A 22,700-nucleotide genomic window follows, 5' to 3' on the forward strand; every position below is an offset into this window, starting at 1 on the left:
GAAGTTCCGTGTTTATACAACTCACTCTGCGGTATCTATCTCTTGATACTCGAGGATGTAGCACTGCACAGGCGAGTGCCCTTCGTCCTCAGGTTCCGACCAGCACACGTGAACTGCTGAGTCGACTACCTCGAGGATGCTTGGCTTGCCGGGCCGAGACGGCACGTCTGGGAAAAATATAGCACAACAGACTCTGAGTATCCATCAATTTTAAGCTAAAAAATATCAAAATGAATTTAAGATCATCGTTATGAACAACCCATCGCCGGCCCACTGCAGAGCACGGGTCTCCTCTCAGAGTGAGAAGAGTTTGGGTCTACGCTGGCCATGTGTGGATTGGTAGACTCCACACACCTTTGAGAACATTATGAAGAACTCTCGTATATGCAGGTTTCCTCACGATGTTTTCCCTCACCGTTAAAACAGTGATATTTAATTAGGTACTTAAAACGCACATAATTCCGAAAAGTTAGAGATGCGTGCCCGGGATCGAACCCCCGACCTCCGATTAGAAGGCGGACGTCCTAACCTAGAAAAATCTAGAACAAACTCCAAGAAAAACTGTGATTTCATTTTTTAATATCTTTTAAAATGGAGCAAAATAATGAAGATCAAAGGTCAGTATTGCAAATAGGAAAGTGACGTCACACAAACCAGTGGCGTCGTCATTCTTGCTCTTATAGGTACTCATTGTATGCCTCACGATAAAACAATAGTTATTTATTTATTTTATTTTACACTTTATTGCACACAACACAAAGTAAACATTGAAAAAACACAATACAGGATCTTAATCTAATAGCTGTAGCATGCAAAGGCGGCCTTATCGCTAAAGCGATCTCTTCCAGGCAACCTTTGACGAACTTATTTGACTTTGATAGTTCTTATTATCTATTAAAAAATCTAATTAAAATAAAATATAGATTAAGGATGTCCGACCCCTCGTCTCGGAGGCTGACGTCTTAACTATCACCGCTTCTCAACTATGTGTGCTAATACGCACTTGGCCAGCATGGTAGACTATGGCCGAACCCTTTTTAGGGTTCCGTACCTCAAAAGAAAAACGGAACCCTTATAGGATCACTTTTTTGTCTGTCTGTCTGTCTGGCTGTCTGTCTGTCTGTCTGTCTGGCTGTCTGTCTGTCTGTCTGTCTGTCTGTCTGTCCGTCTATCTGTCTGTCTGTCTGTCTGTCTGTCAAGAAACCTACAGGGTACTTCCCGTGGACCTAGAATCATGAAATTTGGCAGGTAGGTAGATCTTATAGCTGACATTTGGGGAGATGAACCATGAATTTAGGATTAGATCACACAAAAAAAATTAAATTGTGGTCATGATTTAATAATTAGTATTTTCAATATTCGAAGTAAGATAACTATATCAAGTGGGGTATAATATGAAAGGGCTTTACATGTGCATTCTAAAACAGATTTATATTTATTTTTATGCATCATAGTTTTTGAATTATCGTGCAAAATGTTGAAAAAATACGACTGTAGTACGGAACCCTCAGTGTGCGAGCCTGACTCGCACTTGGCCGGTTTTTATTAATATGAGAGGAGACCCATGCTCAGTAACCGGCGATGGGTTGATGATAGATTACGTACCCATAACAACGACCTCCATATCGACTTGGGCTTCACCAAACTCATTTTCAAGCCCAACGGTGTAAACTCCGGCATCAGCTAGTTCGGTCTTTCTCAAAGTGAGCGAGGCGGAACCAGTTTCAGAAGTTAACTTCCGTCGCTTAGAGCGCGTTAACGGCTCGCCTTCCCGCCGCCATTGCTCGCGGGCGGTACGGCCCGTGTAGCGTACGGTTATAGTGACATCTGCGCCTCTACGTACGCGATATACTTTTTCACAATCCGTGATTATGGGTGCGGTGCCTGCAACTGAAAGTTAACCAACCAATAAGATTACATTACTTATACAAATCTATATATATAAAAGGAAAAGGTGACTGACTGATTGACTGATCTATCAACGCACAGCTCAAACTACTGGACGGTTCGCGTTGAAATTTGGCATGCAGATAGCTATTATGACGTAGGCATCCGCTAAGAAAGGATTTTTCAAAATGCAACCCCTTAAGGGCTAAAATAGAGGTTTAAAATTTGTGTAGTCCACGCGGACGAAGTCGCGAACATGAGCTAGTAATCTATATATATATAAAATTTAAAGTCCTGACTGACTGACTGACATTATATTATATCAACGCACAGCCTAAACCGCTGGGCTAAGAGACCTGAAATTTGGAGGGTGTGTTCTTTGTAAAGAGTAGGTACCCAGTAAAAAAGGATTTTTCTAAAATCCACCCCTCAGTGGGTTAAATGAGGGTTTGAAATGTGTGTAGCCCACGCAGACGAAGTCGCGAGCTAGTAATTGTATAACGAAACTGATTTTCAGCAAAAGTGTGTCACGATAGATTTAAATAAAAATATATAACAGGAAAGCGTATTACTGCTTACGAGTAAAACTAAAAAAATCTAAATATTTGTATCAGATTTTAATATTTTTTACTGTCGTGCTTCTATTTTAATTATTGTGTTTCGTTTTTATGACGAATTAATTCAAGATCCAAAAATCATATTCAATAATCAAAGTCAATGTATAGTAAAATATATAAGTAACTTTCATATATAAATATATAGCTTCCAAAAGTTGAATTTTCAAAATTTGAATCCCTGACGTTTTCGAGAAGAAAATTGACACATATGGGTCATGAGTACGTACCTTCCACTTTGAGCCTAGTAGTGCACCTCGTTTCTTCCAATTGACAGGAATATTCACACTGGTCATCCTCAGTACACTTGCGTATTACGAAAACACGCTTCCTTCCATCCGATATAAAGTTGAACTTTTCCGCGTCTTCGATGATTACGGTCTTTCTTCGGAACCAAGTGACCTCATTGCTTTCGTCAGGTACTTCAACGGTCAAGTAAGCGTCTGTGTTGACCGGAACGATGATGACCTCTGGAAGCCTGAGCGTGAAGTCTATCGAGGGTTCCTCGACGGTCAACCGAGCGGTACATCTGTCGTTGCCAACTTCACAGGCGTAGACCCCTTCGTCACTCTCTTCACAATCATATATCTTCAATTTTTGCTTCTTGCCATCTATCGTGAGTTGAATGCGGTTGGAGAATTGAATTTCGGAGCCATCCTTGAACCATCGGACTAAGGCATCACCCTTTGTTAGCTCGATCTCGAAGGTCGCTCGGTTGCCCCTGCTCACTCTCGTATCACGGAGTCGCGTTATGATCTCTGGAGGTAGTTCCACTACGGTAACCTCAGCCGTACAAGCATCATCGCGCAATTTACAAGCATATTCACCTTCATCGTGAACCGAAGTATTCCTTATGAAAAGCTTGCGAACGTTTCCACGCTTCTCTATCTCGTACTTATTCTTTTTAGGTTTAATAATTCTGCCGTCCTTCTCCCACGTTACGTCCGCAGTTTCGGAATTCACCTCGACTTCTAGTATAGCAATATCTCGTTCTTTGACTTCGAAGTCTTGCAGTTTACGAACGAATTCAGGGATAGTTTCATTAACTATCAAAGTGGTGGCAGTTTCTTGGTCTTTTACTATACATTTTATGGTTCCTTTGTCGGTCAATTTACATTTTTTGATTCTTAATTTGTGTATTCGGCTCTCCTGTATGATTTCTCTATGATCCATGCCGCTAAGTTCTTTGCCGTCGTGGAACCATTTAGTGGAGACTGTGTGAGATGTCTCGCATTCTAGGACAACTGTCTTTCCTTCTTCTGTCTCATATCGTTTGTTCAAGTACCGCACGAATGTTACTCTGTCGACATCGATGGTGACTCTCGCTCCGTGGGACGCCTTCCCGGCAGAGTTGGAGGCCACACATTTATAATCACCGGAATCGATCTCGGAATCTACATTGGTAATAACCAATTCGATGTTTTCGCCATCGAACTTTTGAGTGACGGTCTCGCTAGGTGTGATTATTTGATTATTTCTGTACCAGGTTATCGATGGTACGGGATTTCCGGTAACTTTAGCACTCAATCGTATTACACCATTTTCTTTCACTGTCAATTCTTGGAATCGGTTAATAAATAGTGGTGGCTCAGCATCTTCTTCAGTCGGTTCTGAAAAAAAAGGCTATTTTATTAAATGTCAAAACTTTTTTAAATACTTTGCGAGTAATCTAATCGTTTAAAAACTCAATCAAAATCAATTTTATCTTCTAAATACCTGATAACAAATTTTCTGATTCTACAATAAATTTCAATTTAGAAAATAAACAGAATAGCTTGCAAGACAGGGATGAGAACAACAACGAATACCCACCATCTATAGTTATCACTGCACTGGTCTCGGCGCTCCCTTCGCTATTAGTAGCTTTAAGAGAATACACGCCGTCATCTTTGCCTTTCTTCGGTTTAAGTATCGTTATGGAATGTACGTTGCCATCGGTTTTCTTAATCGGCTCTTTAATGGGCTTATTGTTCTTATACCACACGACTTTCGGTTCAGGTGTTCCAACTACTTGGGTGGTAAGCACGACGCTTTCACCTTCTCTTATAGTCATACTCTTCAAGGGCTCGATAACCTGAGGTTTTTCTTTTTCACCCGTCTTAATTTTGAGTACGATGGGCAAACTAGCCTCCCCTTCCCTGTTCACTGCTAGTACGGTGTACGTTCCCTCTTGGAACTTTTTCACGTTGGATATTTTTAAGACACTGCAGTACATGTGCATGTCGGATTCGATGGCTACAGAAACGTTGTCATCAGGAATGACTTCCTCGCCTTTGAAGAACCAGGCTATGTCGGGTTCGGGGATGGCTACAAGGCGACATTCTAGGAAGATTTGGGAGCCTTCGTCAACGTATTGCGCTTTCGGGCGCTTGGAGAAAGTTGGAGGGATTCCTTCGAGGATGTCTGCGAGGGAAGATTCACGTGAAAGGCTCTTACGCGATAATGGAGCGAGTTCAGACCCGTGGTCAGAAAGCGGAGCATCCACAGTCAATTCAGCGGTACTGGATGCGAAGCCAGCCGCGTTTTTAGCCACGCAAGTAAACGTGCCCGCGTCTTCAGGGAACACTTCCCTAATCACGAGTGTCGCCACGTTATCATCGTCGTAGTACATCTGAAAGTCTTGCGACGGTTTTATGATTGCCGTTTGCCGGAACCAAGTTATTTGCGGTCGAGGATATCCTTCCACTTGGCATTCGAACTGTACTGTGGAACCGTCTGGGGTGTGTTTTGGTCGTAATTTCTCCACAAATATTGGAGCGATTGCCCTCTCTTCTGAAGTTGGTTCTGGAAAGCAAACATGAATATTTATTAGGTTTTATCCTCGCCTATCCTGCATCTAGGATGCCATAAGTCTGTTTGAATCCATGAGCTTTATAAAACTTGAACAAATTATTTTACTTTAGGACTTATAGTTTTATTCGTGAATGAATAACTTAAAGTGGTAGAAGCTTACTTTCAAACACAGGAAGTTTATCAATTTTCTCATTGAGTTTCTTCTGTAGGTACAGGGTGTAGTTGGCTTCGTCCATCAGGTACTGAGCAGGGACCCAGCCCTTCTCCTCCGTCAAATGCTTGCGGACGAACCACCAGTCTTGATTCGTCGTGTCTGTTCCAACAAAAATATTCGTAAATAAAATATAAAAACTTTATGTACCTACTTAAGTAGTTTTATTTTCCAACGGCATCCTCATACTCTAACCTTAAACCTGTACAGTGTGTAATTTATCGATCTACTAGCGACCGCCCAGTCGGTGAAAATAAGAATCCTATCCTCTTTATTCCTTATCCCGTGGGAATTTCGATATAAACTAAACACTACAAATGCAACCTTTGTGTAAAATTTCAGCACTACTTCTTTATAATAGACCGAATGCACAAATACAAATTTTCTTGGACATAACTTAAAGTTAAAGGAATTCATACAAATTTAGGAATTCTTTAAAAAGAGCAGTTTGTTAGCGTGCTGGTGCTCCTTAGTAATAATTAATTTTAACTTACTCTAAACATGCAATATTTTCTACAAGATACTACTTAAGCTAGCTTACCGTATGTAAGCGTACTTGACCTAAAAACAATTGATTACCCACCTAGTATGTAAAGGCGTTCGCCCTCCACGAGGCTGATAGCTTCGTCGCTTTCGGCGACGTAGCTGTACACGGCGAATACGGTGTCACCGCAACGCACGTCCGCAGGGCTCACTGCAACACAATACAACAAACATCCTGAGAATTCATTGCCTTAATAGACGAGCGGATACATCCAGCGGATTTGGTTCTTTCGCAATTAAGCGATAAGCATAACTCTTGATAAATTTAAATAAAAAAATATATTTATTTCCAAAAACATTGCTCTGTTATTGTTATTGGTTATATCTAACAATTTTCTTAACTATAAAATGGCATTTAGTAATATTTGATCTCAAAAGTGGTTGTGATTACTAGATTTAACGATCTGTGTTAAGCACAACCAGCCCTCACCCTCGCATACACTAGATAATATACTCATGTATTAGTGCGAACGCATATCACTTGGATTTAAAAAATATTTGCCTTTAACTCAAAGCAAGTGCGAATTATCATCAAAAACACGTTGCGTTCACGGCTCTACTCCGATGTGCGCTACGTCTTAGTCTAACGTAGAGCCTAAAGTAGCCTTTAGTAAGGCGCATTTATACCGGTAGATTTTAAATAATATTACGGATCGAACCGTCAATAGATCCATACTTCCATACTAATATTATAAATGCGAAAGTGTGTCTGTCTGTCTGTCTGCTAGGTTTTTACGGCTCAACCGATCAACCGATTTTGACGAAATTTGGTACAGAGATAGCTTGCATCCCGGGGAAGGACATAGGCTATTTTATCCCGGAAAATTGAAGAGTTCCCACAGGACTTTTAAAAACCTAAATCTACGCGGACGAAGTCGCGGGCATCATCTAGTTAAAAATAAATGTGTTTAATGAGCTTGATGGCTTTCATTCAGTGATGATCACTGAATTAGCGAATCAATCCACTGATCACTCGTTAGAACTATGTATAATGATATATTATTATATACACATTATTATATAATGCATTTTGAACTATCATATATTATTCGGTAGACCCACCTTACTCTATACTACTTAGGCTATTAGGAACGTGCGAACGGATCATAAATCCGCAGAAGTCGTTATCGATAAAGAGATGCCGCCCGGACGCAGGTAGCTGGTACTTAATTTTGCATTGTTTTCCCTCACTCTTTATAACCTATTATCGACTATGGATAAATCATTTTTTACAGTTACACACAACACCAGAGCTACAGTTTCCATTTCCATAAGGCCTGTAAGTGCGAGCAACAGGTCTGATAAAAATGATTTATGACCCAGTTCGCACGTTCGTGATGGCCCTACTATAGAACAACTTTTAAATATTCCTGAACGTACCTGGGAATTCTTGTTCTTTAGATAAGTTCATAGACGCTTCGGCTTCTGCAAACAGAAGATACGAGTTGAATCACACTAATATTATAAAGGAGAAAGTTTGTACGTGTGTGTGTGACGGATAGGGCTAATGTTGGAATGGAGATAGTTTATACCCTTATTTAACACATAGGCTACTTTTATATCCACGCGGACGAGGTCGCGGGTATCATCTAGTTTGTCAGAATTATGACCATATTAGATGATGCCTGCATTGCCTGCGCCTTCGTCCGTGTGAAACTAGTTTAGTTTTTAATCCCAAGGGAACTAATCGATGTTTCGGAATTAAAAGTAGCCTGTATCAAAGTAAGCGATGCAAGCTTGTTTTACTTTTATTCCTTTTTTATGATGGTGCCATAAAGCATATTTTATTTCTATTCATTTCTAGCAATTACCGTACCTATATACTACCTTACTACTACTACCGTATATTCGTAGATAATGCGTGCGAGTTCAAATGCGGAAACGCGTTCCATGCGGAACTATGTTTTTTATTTAAATATTTTTAATGAAATTTAGTTCCAAATGTAACGTCATAATAATAACAACTTTAACCTTGAATTCGCGAGGGCTTCTTGGGCACGCGCTTCGTTGAGATAGTCAGTTGCTCCTCTTCGAAAGAATCTATACCAATCTTTTTCGGTTTAAACTCGACACTAAGTTCTTCAACTTCGCTAACCTCGTAAGGGGCTTTTTTAGGTTTTCTCTTAATAACCATCTCCACCCTTTCTTCAGATTCACCATCACTGAAAATGACTTCTTCTACTTGTCCATCTTCCTCAACTTCTTGTTCTAATCGTATTGATGTTTCGTCCCCAGCCTCGTCCATGGTCATTTTCTTTTTGGAAGCTAATTTAATTTTACTAGATAATGATAATTCTTCAGACCTAAATTCATCCTTCTGTTTTTTAACTTCAAACGTTATATCTTGATCATCTGTGACGTATTTGTCTTTACTTCCCAATTCAAAAGTAACATCTTCAGTAAATTCGTGTTCGATACGAGTAGATTTTGGCTTGGACATCATTACACTGGAAGTGATTTCTTCACCAACATCCACCACGGGCTTAACAGACTTTTTCAATGGCATGATAATATTGGTACTCTCTTCTTTTTCACCATCACTGTCTATTATTTCTACAACATTGTCTTCACTTTCTGTTTCTTCATATACTTTGATAGATACTTCATTTCCTTCTTCATTAAATGTTGGTTGTCTTTGTGGTTTTAATTTAACTTTGCTTGACATTGATATTTCCTCTTCTTCATACGAATCTAAATGAATATTAAACTCTTGTTCAACTTCTTCTTTTGTTTTTGTAATTTTAGGTCTAAAAGTGACTTCTTCAGGCTCCGTAATCTCTGGAAGTGTAACTGAAGATTTGCGAACAGGTTTCAGTTTCTTTTTGATAGTAACTTCGTCAACAATTTCTTCAATCTTCTTTACACTTGGACGTCGATGTGTTATAGTAAACTGTTCAGGTTCATCTTCTTTAACATCATTAACTTTAAGTAACTCTTCTACATTCTTTTCCGGTATTTTATTCTTTGTTCCTATAATATCATCTTGAGTAAACATGGGTTTTTCCAATTCTGTTTTTTCTACTTCTGGAAGGATAGGTTGTTTAAAAACCGTTTTCTTTATTTTAGCAGCTTCCTTAATGTTTCTTGAAAGAATTCCATTTTGTCGAACACCTCCTAAAAATGATATGTTAGGTTTGATGATTTCTGGAGGCCAATCACGTATATATTTTATCCGGCTTTTGAGTTGAATTTTGGGTATTTTCACAATTGAACTTTCTGGTTTTGACTTTACAACCGCCTTCTTCAGTTGTATTTTTTTAAATTGTGGCTCAGCGAATTGAGGTATGTTTGGTTGTATAACTTTTTCTTCGATGGTCATCGGTTTAAGTTTAGGCTTTTTCTTAATAACAGGTTCAGCTGAAGATATTTCAGAAGATTGTCTTTCCTTATCATTTACTTTAGATTTTACTTCTTTTTCATCAACAAATTCCTCTAAAGGAAGAGTGTCTGTAGGATGTTCTTTGGAGTACAATTTGGCGTCTTCTTTAGTATAATCTACTAAATCTGGCTTTTCTAACTCTACACTCGGCAAGTCAGGAATTTCAGGGACAATCACCTTCTTCTTTTTCAGTTTTGCAGCTTCCTTGATATTTCTAGATAACTCCCCGTTTTGTCTCACACTTTTAAGGAACGTAATAATAGGTTTTAAATCTTTCGGTGGCCAATCAGTAATAAACTTAATTCTACTTTTCAATTGAAACTTAGGCAAAACAGTTGAAGTTAGCTCCTTCTTCGGCTTTATATCAGGTTTTTTCAGTTTCATTTTAGCAAACTGTGGCTGCTCTGTTTCTTTCGGAAACTGAGCCTCACTTGGTTCAAGTGAAACATGCTCCATCTTTTGAAGTTTTAAAGGTTTTTTTGGTTTGCCAATTTTTTGATTTTGTTGAATTTCTTCTGGAACTTTTTCTTTGACTTCATATTTCTTTTGTTCTGGTGCTATAACTTCTTCTTCAGCAGCTGGACCTGTAAAAAGAAAAGAAAAACTAAAAATAAATTCTATGGACTGTAAGATTCTCACTTACCGGATACACTAATCAATATTGATAGAAACCCACCATATAGACCTGCAAAAATTATAAATAAATATTGATGAAATTAATAAGCTCGTGAAAAACGATCATGTTAATTTAAGGATTTAATAGTGAAAATACTAAAAAAGGAAAAAAAACTTGGTAATTAACGTCTTCCTGTGAACAAAAAAAAGATTTACAATAATTTAAGGCTGGAACAGCCTTAGTAAACAGCCTTTAACAGCCAGGATAAAACATCTTTTCGACAATTGGCACAAAATAAAACTGAATAATAAGGAAAAAACAAACTTATTATTGTTCTGTAAACTGTGTCTCTATGTGTAAACTATAATGTCTAAACAGTTTTTGCGTACTTAAATTTGTATTTATTCAACTCCTAAGAGTACAATAGTTTTATTTCAAATGATATAAACAAATAATTTATCCCATTTCAGAAAATAATGCAATTAAAACACTTTTTTCTTCTTAGCACCAAATTATAATAATTGGCTGTGTAGTGTTTATATTTCTGATCGGAGAATAGGTATAACTAGCCAAAGACCGACGTTTTTAATCATTGACTAAAGAATATTATTAATTCCAGACATTTACTGCGCACTCATTTAAAGTTAGAGATACTTTTTAGCTATGTAACATACACAACTAGCAAATATTCTGTATTATTAAAGAGACATGTAGAAAAATTTACATTATGCAAAAAAGGAATACTGATACGAGCAATCAGTTTGATTAAGGTTATTGTAATGTTTTGGTTTAGCTCTTTTTGAATATTATTTCAGTTAAGTACCTGTATTGACTATATTACTTTCCTTAAAGATAGGAAATTGGCAGCAATTTTGTCCGAAAAGTCAATCATACTAATTTTTGGTTAGCTCAAAAATTATTCCTTTCAAAATACATGAATCTACGGTACAAGTATGTCTACAGGGTAACAAACATAATCTTCTTCTTTTTCACTCTGGGCTGGTTTCCGCACTTAAACACTTTTAACAAACATAATATTGCCACATCCACGGTATAGTTGCGAATCTGCCGTTTATATTTAAATGGCAGACTCGCAACTTTGCCATTGATAATATGGCAATATTATGGTTGCTAAGTACTGGTTTTTTTTTAATAGTGTGTACATATAATATAACTTCTTTAGAGGTGTAAGTATACAAGGGTGTGTATGTTTTTGCGTAGTGTGCACTATGATAAAAGGTGTTTTGATGTCATCTTGTTGGGTACGAAATTAAGTACCTTCCATTTTAAAACCTAATTTGTTAATGGTGACCTTAGTAATTTTTTCTATTGACTTACCTTCTTGAGCCTCTATTTCTTCGACAGTAGCCTCGTCCGGAAAAACGAGAGTCTTAACTAGTTTGTCTTCCTTTGGTTGCATTAAAACTATTAGTGTATCATCTTGTCTATGGGATGTGAGAATTGTACCTGTGTGTTGTATATGTAGTGTGTAATTTGACGTTGGGTGTTTTATAGTGTTCAGTGAAAGTTTGTGTGCTTTCCTTTTCAGGACCAATTTTAATTACTGTGACCTTAGTAGTTTTTGTTTTTGACTTACCATTACCAGTCTCCATTTTTCTAGTTTTCTTCGGAACCTCTACAACCTCAAACGGTTTATTACTACGGCGAAACGTAACGGTGTCTACGTGTAGCACCACATCTTCTTTGACCATAATAGCTGTATCTGGGTTTATACCGACATTTTCTGCAGCAATGATCTTAGTAAATTCGTTCTTAGGTCCGTTTCCATCAGTGACTTCTTGTCTTGTGTCTACTGTGATGACAGGCGTCTTGTAGTCTCTTTCTTCAGTGGTAATTTGTGTAGTTTCTTTTTTAGGACCTACCTTTTTGATAAAACGTATAGTAGTTTTCTTGACTTTTGGCTTACCTTCAGAAGTCGCGATTTCTTCAATGGTAGTCTCCTCCGGATGCTCGACCATTTCAAACGGTTTATCCCTGGCTTTGTCTGATATCGTCTCCTCTCTAACCGTTACAGTGCTAATTGGTTCTTCATCGTCCTTTGCAGTAGTCATTATTTTAGCATCTTCTTTCTTGTTAACTTTAACTATCTTGAATAATCGTTTAGTGATTATCTCACCAGTTTCGCTTTTCACTTCAGTAACTTTGACTTCCTCAGGGTTTTCTTCAATAACCGTGGCGTTTTCAGGTAAAGTTATGTCCTCGTAAGGTGTAAGTGTTTCGTCCATGAGTTCTTGTGTGGTGTGTACTGTGACGACAGGTGTCTTGTCGTCTTCTTGTTCAGTGATAATGTGTGTTGTTTCCTTTTGAGGACCTAACTTTTTGATGGTACGCTTAGTAATTTTCTTAACTTTTGGCTTACCTTCAGGAGTCTCGATTTCTTCAAAAGTAGTCTCCTCTGGAAGCTCAACGATCTCAACCGGTCTGTCTTCAGCTTCGTCTGGTACCGTATCCTCTCTGACTGTAACAGTGGTTGTTGGTTCTTCACCTTCCTTTTCAACAGTAACTATCTCAGTAACTTCCTTCTTTTTACCTTTGTCTTTCTTGATTACTCGTTTAGTTGTTTTCACCTTCTTTGTTTCTCCAGTTTTAGTCTTAACAACAGTCACTTTAACTTCCTCAGGTAGTTCTGTAATCACCTGTGCGTTCTCAGGTATAACTGTGTCTTCGAAAGGTGAAGGTGTTTCGTGGTTGGATTCTTGTGAGGTGTGTACTGTGACGACAGGTGTCTTGTCGTCTTCTTGTTCGGTAATAATTTCTGTTGTTTCCTTTTTAGGACCTAATTTCTTAATTGTACGCCTAGTAATTTTCTTAACTTTTGTCTTACCTTCGGGAGTCTCAGTTTCTTCAAAAGTAGTTTCCTCTGGAAGCTCAACAATCTCAACCGGTTTGTCTTCAGCTTCGTCTGGTACCGTATCCTCTCTGACTGTAACAGTGGTTATTGGTTCTTCGCCGTCCTTTTCAACAGTAACTATCTCAGTAACTTCCTTCTTTTTACCCTTGTCTTTCTTAATTACTCGTTTAGTGGTTTTCACCTTCTTTGTTTCTCCAGTTTCAGTTTCAAAAACAGTAACTTTAACTTCCTCAGGTAGTTCTGCAATCACCTGTGCGTTCTCAGGTATACTGTGTCTCGAAGGTGTAAGTGTTTCGTCAGTGAATTCTTGTGTGGTGTGTACTGTGACGACAGGTGTCATGTCGTCTTCTTGTTCAGTAATAATTTGTGTGTTTCCTTTTTAGGACCTAATTTCTTAATGTACGCTAGTAATTTTCTTAACTTTTGGCTTACCTTCGGGAGTCTCAGTTTCTTCAAAAGTAGTTTCCTCCGGAAGCTCGACGATTTCAACTGGTTTTGTTCTTCTTCTTCGTCAGGTACCGTATCCTCTGTGACCGTAACAGTTGTGATTGGTTCTTCACCGTCCTTTTCAACAGTTACTATCTCAGTAACTTCCTTCTTTTTACCCTTGTCTTTTTTAATTACTCGTTTAGTGGTTTTCACCTTCTTTGTTTCTCCAGTTTCAGTTTCAACAACAGTAACTTTAACTTCCTCAGGTAGTTCTGCAATCACCTGTGCGTTCTCAGGTATGACTGTGTTTTCGAAAGGTGTAAGTGTTTCGTCAGTGAATTCTTGTGTGGTGTGTACTGTGACGACGGGTGCCTTGTCGTCTTCTTGTTCAGTAATAATTTGTGTAGTTTCCTTTTTAGGACCTAATTTCTTAATTGTACGCCTAGTAATTTTCTTAACTTTTGGCTTACCTTCGGGAGTCTGAGTTTCTTCAAAAGTAATTTCCTCCGGAAGCTCGACGATTTCAACTGGTACCTCTTCGACTTCATCTGTTACCGTATCCTCTCTGACCGTGACAGTGGTGATTGGTTCTTCGCCGTCCTTTTCAACAGTAACTATCTCAGTAACTTCTTTCTTTTTACCCTTGTCTTTCTTAATGACTCGTTTGGTTGTTTTAACCTTTTTTATTTCACCGGTTTTGCTTTTGACTTCAGTTACTTTGACTTCCTCAGGTTTTTCTTTAATAACCTTGGCGTTTTCAGGTAAAGTTATATCCTCGTAAAGTGTAAGTGTTTCGTCCATGAGTTCTTGTGTGGTGTGTACTGTGACGACAGGTGTCTTGTCGTCTTCTTGTTCAGTGATTATGTGTGTTGTTTCCTTTTGAGGACCTAACTTTTTGATGGTACGCTTAGTAATTTTCTTAACTTTTGGCTTACCTTCGCAAGTCACGATTTCTTCAAAAGTAGTCTCCTCTGGAAGCTCAACGATCTCAACCGGTCTGTCTTCAGCTTCGTCTGGTACCGTATCCTCTCTGACTGTAACAGTGGTGATTGGTTCTTCACCTTCCTTTTCAACAGTTACTATTACAGTAACTTCCTTCTTTTTACCTTTATCTTTCTTAATTACTCGTTTGGTAGTTTTAACCTTTTTTATTTCACCAGTTTCGCTTTTGACTTCAGTAACTTTGACTTCCTCAGGGTTCTCTTCAATAACCGTGGCGTTTTCAGGTAAAGTTGTGTCCTCGTAAGGTGTAAGTGTTTCGTCAATGAGTTCTTGTGTGGTGTGTACTGTGACGACAGGTGTCTTGTCGTCTTCTCGTTCAGTGATAATGTGTGTTGTTTCTTTTTGCGGACCTAACTTTTTGATGGTACGCTTAGTAATTTTCTTAACTTTTGGCTTACCTTCGGGAGTCACGATTTCTTCAAAAGTAGTCTCCTCTGGAAGCTCAACGATCTCAACCGGTTTGTCTTCAGCTTCGTCTGGTACCGTATCCTCTCTGACTGTAACAGTGGTGATTGGTTCTTCACCTTCCTTTTCAACAGTTACTATCTCAGTAACTTCCTTCTTTTTACCTTTATCTTTCTTAATTACTCGTTTGGTAGTTTTAACCTTTTTTATTTCACCAGTTTCGCTTTTGACTTCAGTAACTTTGACTTCCTCAGGGTTCTGCAATCACCTGTGCGTTCTCAGGTATAACTGTGTCTTCGAAAGGTGTGAGTGTTTCGTCAGTGGATTCTTGTGTGGTGTGTACTGTGACGACAGGTGTCTTGTCGTCTTCTTGTTCAGTAATAATTTGTGTAGTTTCCTTTTTAGGACCTAATTTCTTAATTGTACGCCTAGTAATTTTCTTAACTTTTGTCTTACCTTCGGGAGTCTCAGTTTCTTCAAAAGTAGTTTCCTCTGGAAGCTCGATGATTTCAACCGGTTTGTCTTCGACTTCATCTGGTACCGTATCCTCTCTGACCGTGACAGTGGTGATTGGTTCTTCGCCGTCCTTTTCAACAGTAACTATCTCAGTAACTTCCTTCTTTTTACCTTTGTCTTTCTTGATTACTCGTTTTGTTGTTTTCACCTTCTTTGTTTCTCCAGTTTTAGTTTTAACAACAGTAACTTTGACTTCCTCAGGTAGTTCTGCAATCACCTTTGCGTTCTCAGGTATAACTGTGTCTTCGAAAGGTGTGAGTGTCTCGTCAGTGGATTCTTGTGTGGTGTGTACTGTGACGACAGGTGTCTTGTCGTCTTCTTGTTCAGTAATAATTTGTGTAGTTTCCTTTTTAGGACCTAATTTCTTAATTGTACGCCTAGTAATTTTCTTAACTTTTGGCTTACCTTCGGGAGTCTCAGTTTCTTCAAAAGTAGTTTCCTCCGGAAGCTCAACGATTTCAACTGGTTTGTCTTCTTCTTCTTCGTCAGGTACCGTATCCTCTGTGACCGTAACTGTTGTGATTGGTTCTTCGCCGTCCTTTTCAACAGTTACTATCTCAGTAACTTCCTTCTTTTTACCCTTGTCTTTCTTAATTACTCGTTTAGTGGTTTTCACCTTCTTTGTTTCTCCAGTTTTAGTTTTAACAACAGTCACTTTAACTTCCTCAGGTAGTTCTGCAATCACCTGTGCGTTCTCAGGTATAACTGTGTCTTCGAAAGGTGTGAGTGTTTCGTCAGTGGGTTCTTGTGTGGTGTGTACTGTGACGACGGGTGCTTGTCGTCTTCTTGTTCAGTAATAATTGTGTATGTTTCCTTTTTGACCTATTTCTTAATTGTACGCCTAGTAATTTTCTTAACTTTTGGCTTACCTTCGGGAGTCTGAGTTTCTTCAAAAGTAATTTCCTCCGGAAGCTCGACGATTTCAACTGGTACCTCTTCGACTTCGCCTGTTACCGTATCCTCTCTGACCGTGACAGTGTTGATTGGTTCTTCGCCGTCCTTTTGAACAGTAACTATCTCGGTGACTTCCTTCTTTTTACCCTTGTCTTTTTTAATTACTCGTTTAGTCGTTTTCACCTTCTTTGTTTCTCCAGTTTTAGTTTTAACAACAGTCACTTTAACTTCCTCAGGTAGTTCTGCATCACCTGTGCGTTCTCAGGTAGCACTGTAGTCTTCGAAGGTGTGAGTGTCTCGTCAGTGATTCTTGTGTGGTGTGTACTGTGACGACAGTGTCTTGTCGTCTTCTTGTTCAGTAATAATTTGTGTAGTTTCCTTGTTAGGACCTAATTTCTTAATTGTACGCCTAGTAATTTTCTTAACTTTTGGCTTACCTTCGGGAGTCTCAGTTTCTTCAAAAGTAGTTTCCTCCGGAAGCTCAACGATTTCAACTGGTTTATCTTCTTCTTGTTCGTCAGGTACCGTATCCTCTGTGACCGTAACAGTTGTGATTGGTTCTTCGCCGTCCTTTTCAACAGTTACTATCTCAGTAACTTCCTTCTTTTTACCCTTGTCTTTCTTAATTACTCGTTTAGTGGTTTTCACCTTCTTTGTTTCTCCAGTTTTAGTTTTAACAACAGTAACTTTAACTTCCTCAGGTAGTTCTGCAATCACCTTTGCGTTCTCAGGTATAACTGTGTCTTCGAAAGGTGTGAGTGTCTCGTCAGTGGATTCTTGTGTGGTGTGTACTGTGACGACAGGTGTCTTGTCGTCTTCTTGTTCAGTAATAATTTGTGTAGTTTCCTTTTTAGGACCTAATTTCTTAATTGTACGCCTAGTAATTTTCTTAACTTTTGTCTTACCTTCGGGAGTCTCAGTTTCTTCGAAAGTAGTTTCCTCTGGAAGCTCAACGATCTCAACCGGTTTGTCTTCAGCTTCGTCTGGTATCGTATCCTCTCTGACTGTAACAGTGGTGATTGGTTCTTCGCCGTCCTTTTCAACAGTTACTATCTCAGTAACTTCCTTCTTTTTACCCTTGTCTTTCTTGATTACTCGTTTTGTTGTTTTCACCTTCTTTGTTTCTCCAGTTTTAGTTTTAACAACAGTAACTTTGACTTCCTCAGGTAGTTCTGCAATCACCTTTGCGTTCTCAGGTATAACTGTGTCTTCGAAAGGTGTGAGTGTCTCGTCAGTGGATTCTTGTGTGGTGTGTACTGTGACGACAGGTGTCTTGTCGTCTTCTTGTTCAGTTATTATTTCTGTTGTTTCCTTTTTAGGACCTAATTTCTTAATTGTACGCCTAGTAATTTTCTTAACTTTTGGCTTACCTTCGGGAGTCTCAGTTTCTTCGAAAAGTAGTTTCCTCTGGAAGCTCAACGATCTCAACCGGTTTGTCTTCAGCTTCGTCTGTTACCGTATCCTCTCTGACCGTGACAGTGGTGATTGGTTCTTCGCCGTCCTTTTCAACAGTTACTATCTCAGTAACTTCCTTCTTTTTACCCTTGTCTTTTTTAATTACTCGTTTAGTGGTTTTCACCTTCTTTGTTTCTCCAGTTTTAGTTTTAACAACAGTAACTTTGACTTCCTCAGGTAGTTCTGCAATCACCTGTGCGTTCTCAGGTATAACTGTGTCTTCGAAAGGTGTGAGTGTCTCGTCAGTGGATTCTTGTGTGGTGTGTACTGTGACGACAGGTGTCTTGTCGTCTTCTTGTTCAGTAATAATTTGTGTAGTTTCCTTTTTAGGACCTAATTTCTTAATTGTACGCCTAGTAATTTTCTTAACTTTTGTCTTACCTTCGGGAGTCTCAGTTTCTTCAAAAGTAGTTTCCTCCGGAAGCTCAACGATTTCAACTGGTTTATCTTCTTCGACTTCGTCAGGTACCGTATCCTCTCTGACCGTAACAGTTGTGATTGGTTCTTCGCCGTCCTTTTCAACAGTTACTATCTCAGTAACTTCCTTCTTTTTACCCTTGTCTTTTTTTAATTACTCGTTTAGTGGTTTTCACCTTCTTTGTTTCTCCAGTTTTAGTTTTAACAACAGTAACTTTGACTTCCTCAGGTAGTTCTGCAATCACCTGTGCGTTCTCAGGTATAACTGTGTCTTCGAAAGGTGTGAGTGTCTCGTCAGTGGATTCTTGTGTGGTGTGTACTGTGACGACAGGTGTCTTGTCGTCTTCTTGTTCAGTAATTATTTGTGTAGTTTCCTTTTTAGGACCTAATTTCTTAATTGTACGCCTAGTAATTTTCTTAACTTTTGGCTTACCTTCGGGAGTCTCAGTTTCTTCAAAAGTAGTTTCCTCCGGAAGCTCAACGATTTCAACTGGTTTGTCTTCTTCTTCTTCGTCAGGTACCGTATCCTCTCTGACCGTAACAGTGGTGATTGGTTCTTCGCCGTCCTTTTCAACAGTTACTATCTCAGTAACTTCCTTCTTTTTACCCTTGTCTTTCTTAATTACTCGTTTAGTGGTTTTCACCTTCTTTGTTTCTCCAGTTTTAGTTTTAACAACAGTCACTTTAACTTCCTCAGGTAGTTCTGCAATCACCTGTGCGTTCTCAGGTATAACTGTGTCTTCGAAAGGTGTGAGTGTCTCGTCAGTGGATTCTTGTGTGGTGTGTACTGTGACGACAGGTGTCTTGTCGTCTTCTTGTTCAGTAATAATTTGTGTAGTTTCCTTTTTAGGACCTAATTTCTTAATTGTACGCCTAGTAATTTTCTTAACTTTTGGCTTACCTTCGGGAGTCTCAGTTTCTTCAAAAGTAGTTTCCTCCGGGAATTCGACGATTTCAACTGGTACCTCTTCGACTTCATCTGTTACCGTATCCTCTCTGACAGTGACAGTGGTGATTGGTTCTTCGCCGTCCTTTTCAACAGTAACTATCTCAGTAACTTCCTTCTTTTTACCCTTGTCTTTCTTAATGACTCGTTTAGTGGTTTTCACCTTCTTTGTTTCTCCAGTTTTAGTTTCAACAACAGTAACTTTAACTTCCTCAGGTAGTTCTGCAATCACCTGTGCGTTCTCAGGTATACTGTGTCTTCGAAGGTGTGAAGGTTCCGTCAGTGGATTCTTGTGTGGTGTGTACTGTGACGAAAGGGTCCTTGTCGACTTCTTGTTCAGTAATAATTTGTGTTGTTTTCCTTTTTAGGACTAATTTCTTAATTGTACGCCTAGTAATTCTTCTTACTTTTGTCTTACCTTCGGGAGTCTCAGTTTCTTCAAAAGTAGTTTCCTCCGGAAGCTCAACGATTTCAACTGGTTTATCTTCTTCTTCTTCGTCAGGTACCGTATCCTCTGTGACCGTAACAGTTGTGATTGGTTCTTCGCCGTCCTTTTCAACAGTTACTATCTCAGTAACTTCCTTCTTTTCACCCTTGTCTTTCTTGATTACTCGTTTTGTTGTTTTCACCTTCTTTGTATCTCCAGTTTTAGTTTTAACAACAGTAACTTTGACTTCCTCAGGTAGTTCTGCAATCACCTTTGCGTTCTCAGGTATAACTGTGTCTTCGAAAGGTGTGAGTGTCTCGTCAGTGGATTCTTGTGTGGTGTGTACTGTGACGACAGGTGTCTTGTCGTCTTCTTGTTCAGTTATTATTTCTGTAGTTTCCTTTTTAGGACCTAATTTCTTAATTGTACGCCTAGTAATTTTCTTAACTTTTGTCTTACCTTCGGGAGTCTCAGTTTCTTCGAAAGTAGTTTCCTCTGGAAGCTCAACGATCTCAACCGGTTTGTCTTCAGCTTCGTCTGGTACCGTATCCTCTCTGACTGTAACAGTGGTGATTGGTTCTTCACCTTCCTTTTCAACAGTTACTATCTCAGTAACTTCCTTCTTTTCACCCTTGTCTTTCTTGATTACTCGTTTTGTTGTTTTCACCTTCTTTGTTTCTCCAGTTTTAGTTTTAACAACAGTAACTTTGACTTCCTCAGGTAGTTCTGCAATCACCTTTGCGTTCTCAGGTATAACTGTGTCTTCGAAAGGTGTGAGTGTCTCGTCAGTGGATTCTTGTGTGGTGTGTACTGTGACGACAGGTGTCTTGTCGTCTTCTTGTTCAGTTATTATTTCTGTTGTTTCCTTTTTAGGACCTAATTTCTTAATTGTACGCCTAGTAATTTTCTTAACTTTTGTCTTACCTTCGGGAGTCTCAGTTTCTTCAAAAGTAGTTTCCTCCGGAAGCTCAACGATTTCAACTGGTTTATCTTCTTCTTCTTCGTCAGGTACCGTATCCTCTGTGACCGTAACAGTTGTGATTGGTTCTTCGCCGTCCTTTTCAACAGTTACTATCTCAGTAACTTCCTTCTTTTTACCTTTATCTTTCTTAATTACTCGTTTAGTGGTTTTCACCTTCTTTGTTTCTCCAGTTTTAGTTTTAACAACAGTAACTTTAACTTCCTCAGGTAGTTCTGCAATCACCTTTGCGTTCTCAGGTATAACTGTGTCTTCGAAAGGTGTGAGTGTCTCGTCAGTGGATTCTTGTGTGGTGTGTACTGTGACGACAGGTGTCTTGTCGTCTTCTTGTTCAGTAATAATTTGTGTAGTTTCCTTTTTAGGACCTAATTTCTTAATTGTACGCCTAGTAATTTTCTTAACTTTTGTCTTACCTTCGGGAGTCTCAGTTTCTTCGAAAGTAGTTTCCTCCGGAAGCTCAACGATTTCAACTGGTTTGTCTTCATCTTCGTCTGGTACCGTATCCTCTCTGACCGTAACAGTGGTGATTGGTTCTTCGCCGTCCTTTTCAACAGTTACTATCTCAGTAACTTCCTTCTTTTCACCCTTGTCTTTCTTGATTACTCGTTTTGTTGTTTTCACCTTCTTTGTATCTCCAGTTTTAGTTTTAACAACAGTAACTTTGACTTCCTCAGGTAGTTCTGCAATCACCTTTGCGTTCTCAGGTATAACTGTGTCTTCGAAAGGTGTGAGTGTCTCGTCAGTGGATTCTTGTGTGGTGTGTACTGTGACGACAGGTGTCTTGTCGTCTTCTTGTTCTGTTATTATTTGTGTCACTTCTGTTATAGCACGTTTAGTGATCTTTTTGATTCTTTGCTTACCTTCGGGTGTCACAGATTCTTCGACGGTAGTTTCCTCTGGAAGCTCAACGATCTCGATTGGTTTATCTTCATCTTCGTCAGGTACCGTATCCTCTGTGACCGTAACAGTTGTGATTGGTTCTTCGCCGTCCCTCTCAACAGTTATTTTTTCAGTAACTTCTTCCATTTTACCTTTACCTTTCTTTATTTCTCTTTTGGTGGTTTTCACTTTCCTTGTTTCGCCAGTTTTAGTTTTTCTTTCAGTTGCTCTCACTTCATCAGGTTTTATTTCATCCTCCAACATTTCTTCAATGCATACTCCAGTTAGCATCTTAGGTATATGCAGATGTTCATCTGGTAGTTCAACCATGCTTCTATCTGAAATTTCATTGTTTGACATGTCGTCCCCTTCGTATTCTTCTATTTGGACTTCATGGCTCAAATCAATTTTAGGTTTGATATCGACTTCATCGTCAATGGTTTCCTCTATTACAATGTCACCGTCATGACCTGTCGTTCTTTTCTTTTTCCTTAATATGGTTCTTTTAGTTTTAATTTGCACAGGTTCACTTTGTCCAGGAGCTTGCATAAACTTGGTTACTATCTCTTCAGATTCCTCTATATCTGATGATTTAGGTGAAATGGAATGAAGACGTTCTTCTTCTGAAAGTAAATTCATTGTTGTTTTATCTTTTTAGATCTTTACAGTTTCGATTTGGTCTATATTTTATATTTTATGTTTCAAAAATATGTGCGTAATAATGTTAAGTTAGTTAATTTTATTTTCATTCCATCCATGTAAATAGAAAAGTTTACAAGTCAAAAATAACAATTTAAATAATCTCTGTCTTGGCTCGGGAACTTTACAGCGACTGTGGTTTGAAGCGCAGCACATTAGAAATTTGCGCCAAAGCATATTATTATTAGGAGACGCACCGCAATGCAATATTCAAGTAAGTAGCGTCATCAAGTGTATTTAGTCCTGAGCAATGCAATGGGTGGTTCCAATGAAAAGCTGTATTTACTAAGGGCCTGTTTTACAAACGCCAAATAAACTTCATCTGACGAATAAATGAGATATCTTGACAGATTCTCATTAAAAACTTACCAAAACGTCAAATTTGTTTATTAGATTTAGTTTTTGGCGGTTGTGAAGCAGACCTCAAATCTTTTGTTAAGAGATATATTAATTTATGACTATTTAGTCCATACCTTCAGCGAATTGCTAACAATAGGTAGGTACAATATTATAAACATTATTCGCGAAATGAATATAGAATTGCATTATCAAGTTTATAAACCAATTTTTTTGCCGAAATCGAACCTGTTACTGATTTATGAAGATGTATATTATAATTATATTATAAGTAATTATGTTATTGGTTATGTGGTTCTATATAATAATATAAGTTCTATATTATCATGGTTATCAAGTTAGAAGCTTTTCGGGATAAAAAAGTAAATAATTGCTATAAG

At 38.6% G+C, this 22,700-nt stretch overlaps 2 pseudogenes; both read right to left on the reverse strand.

The window, feature by feature from the left end:
• Nucleotides 1-22,700, reverse strand: part of LOC117995271 (titin-like) — a 113,709-nt pseudogene that overhangs the window by 9,494 nt on the left and 81,515 nt on the right.
• LOC138404536 (titin-like) lies at nt 10,225-16,054 on the reverse strand (annotated as a pseudogene).

The sequence above is a fragment of the Maniola hyperantus genome, chromosome Z (genome assembly GCF_902806685.2).
Source record: "Maniola hyperantus chromosome Z, iAphHyp1.2, whole genome shotgun sequence".
NCBI classification, from domain to species: domain Eukaryota; kingdom Metazoa; phylum Arthropoda; class Insecta; order Lepidoptera; family Nymphalidae; genus Maniola; species Maniola hyperantus.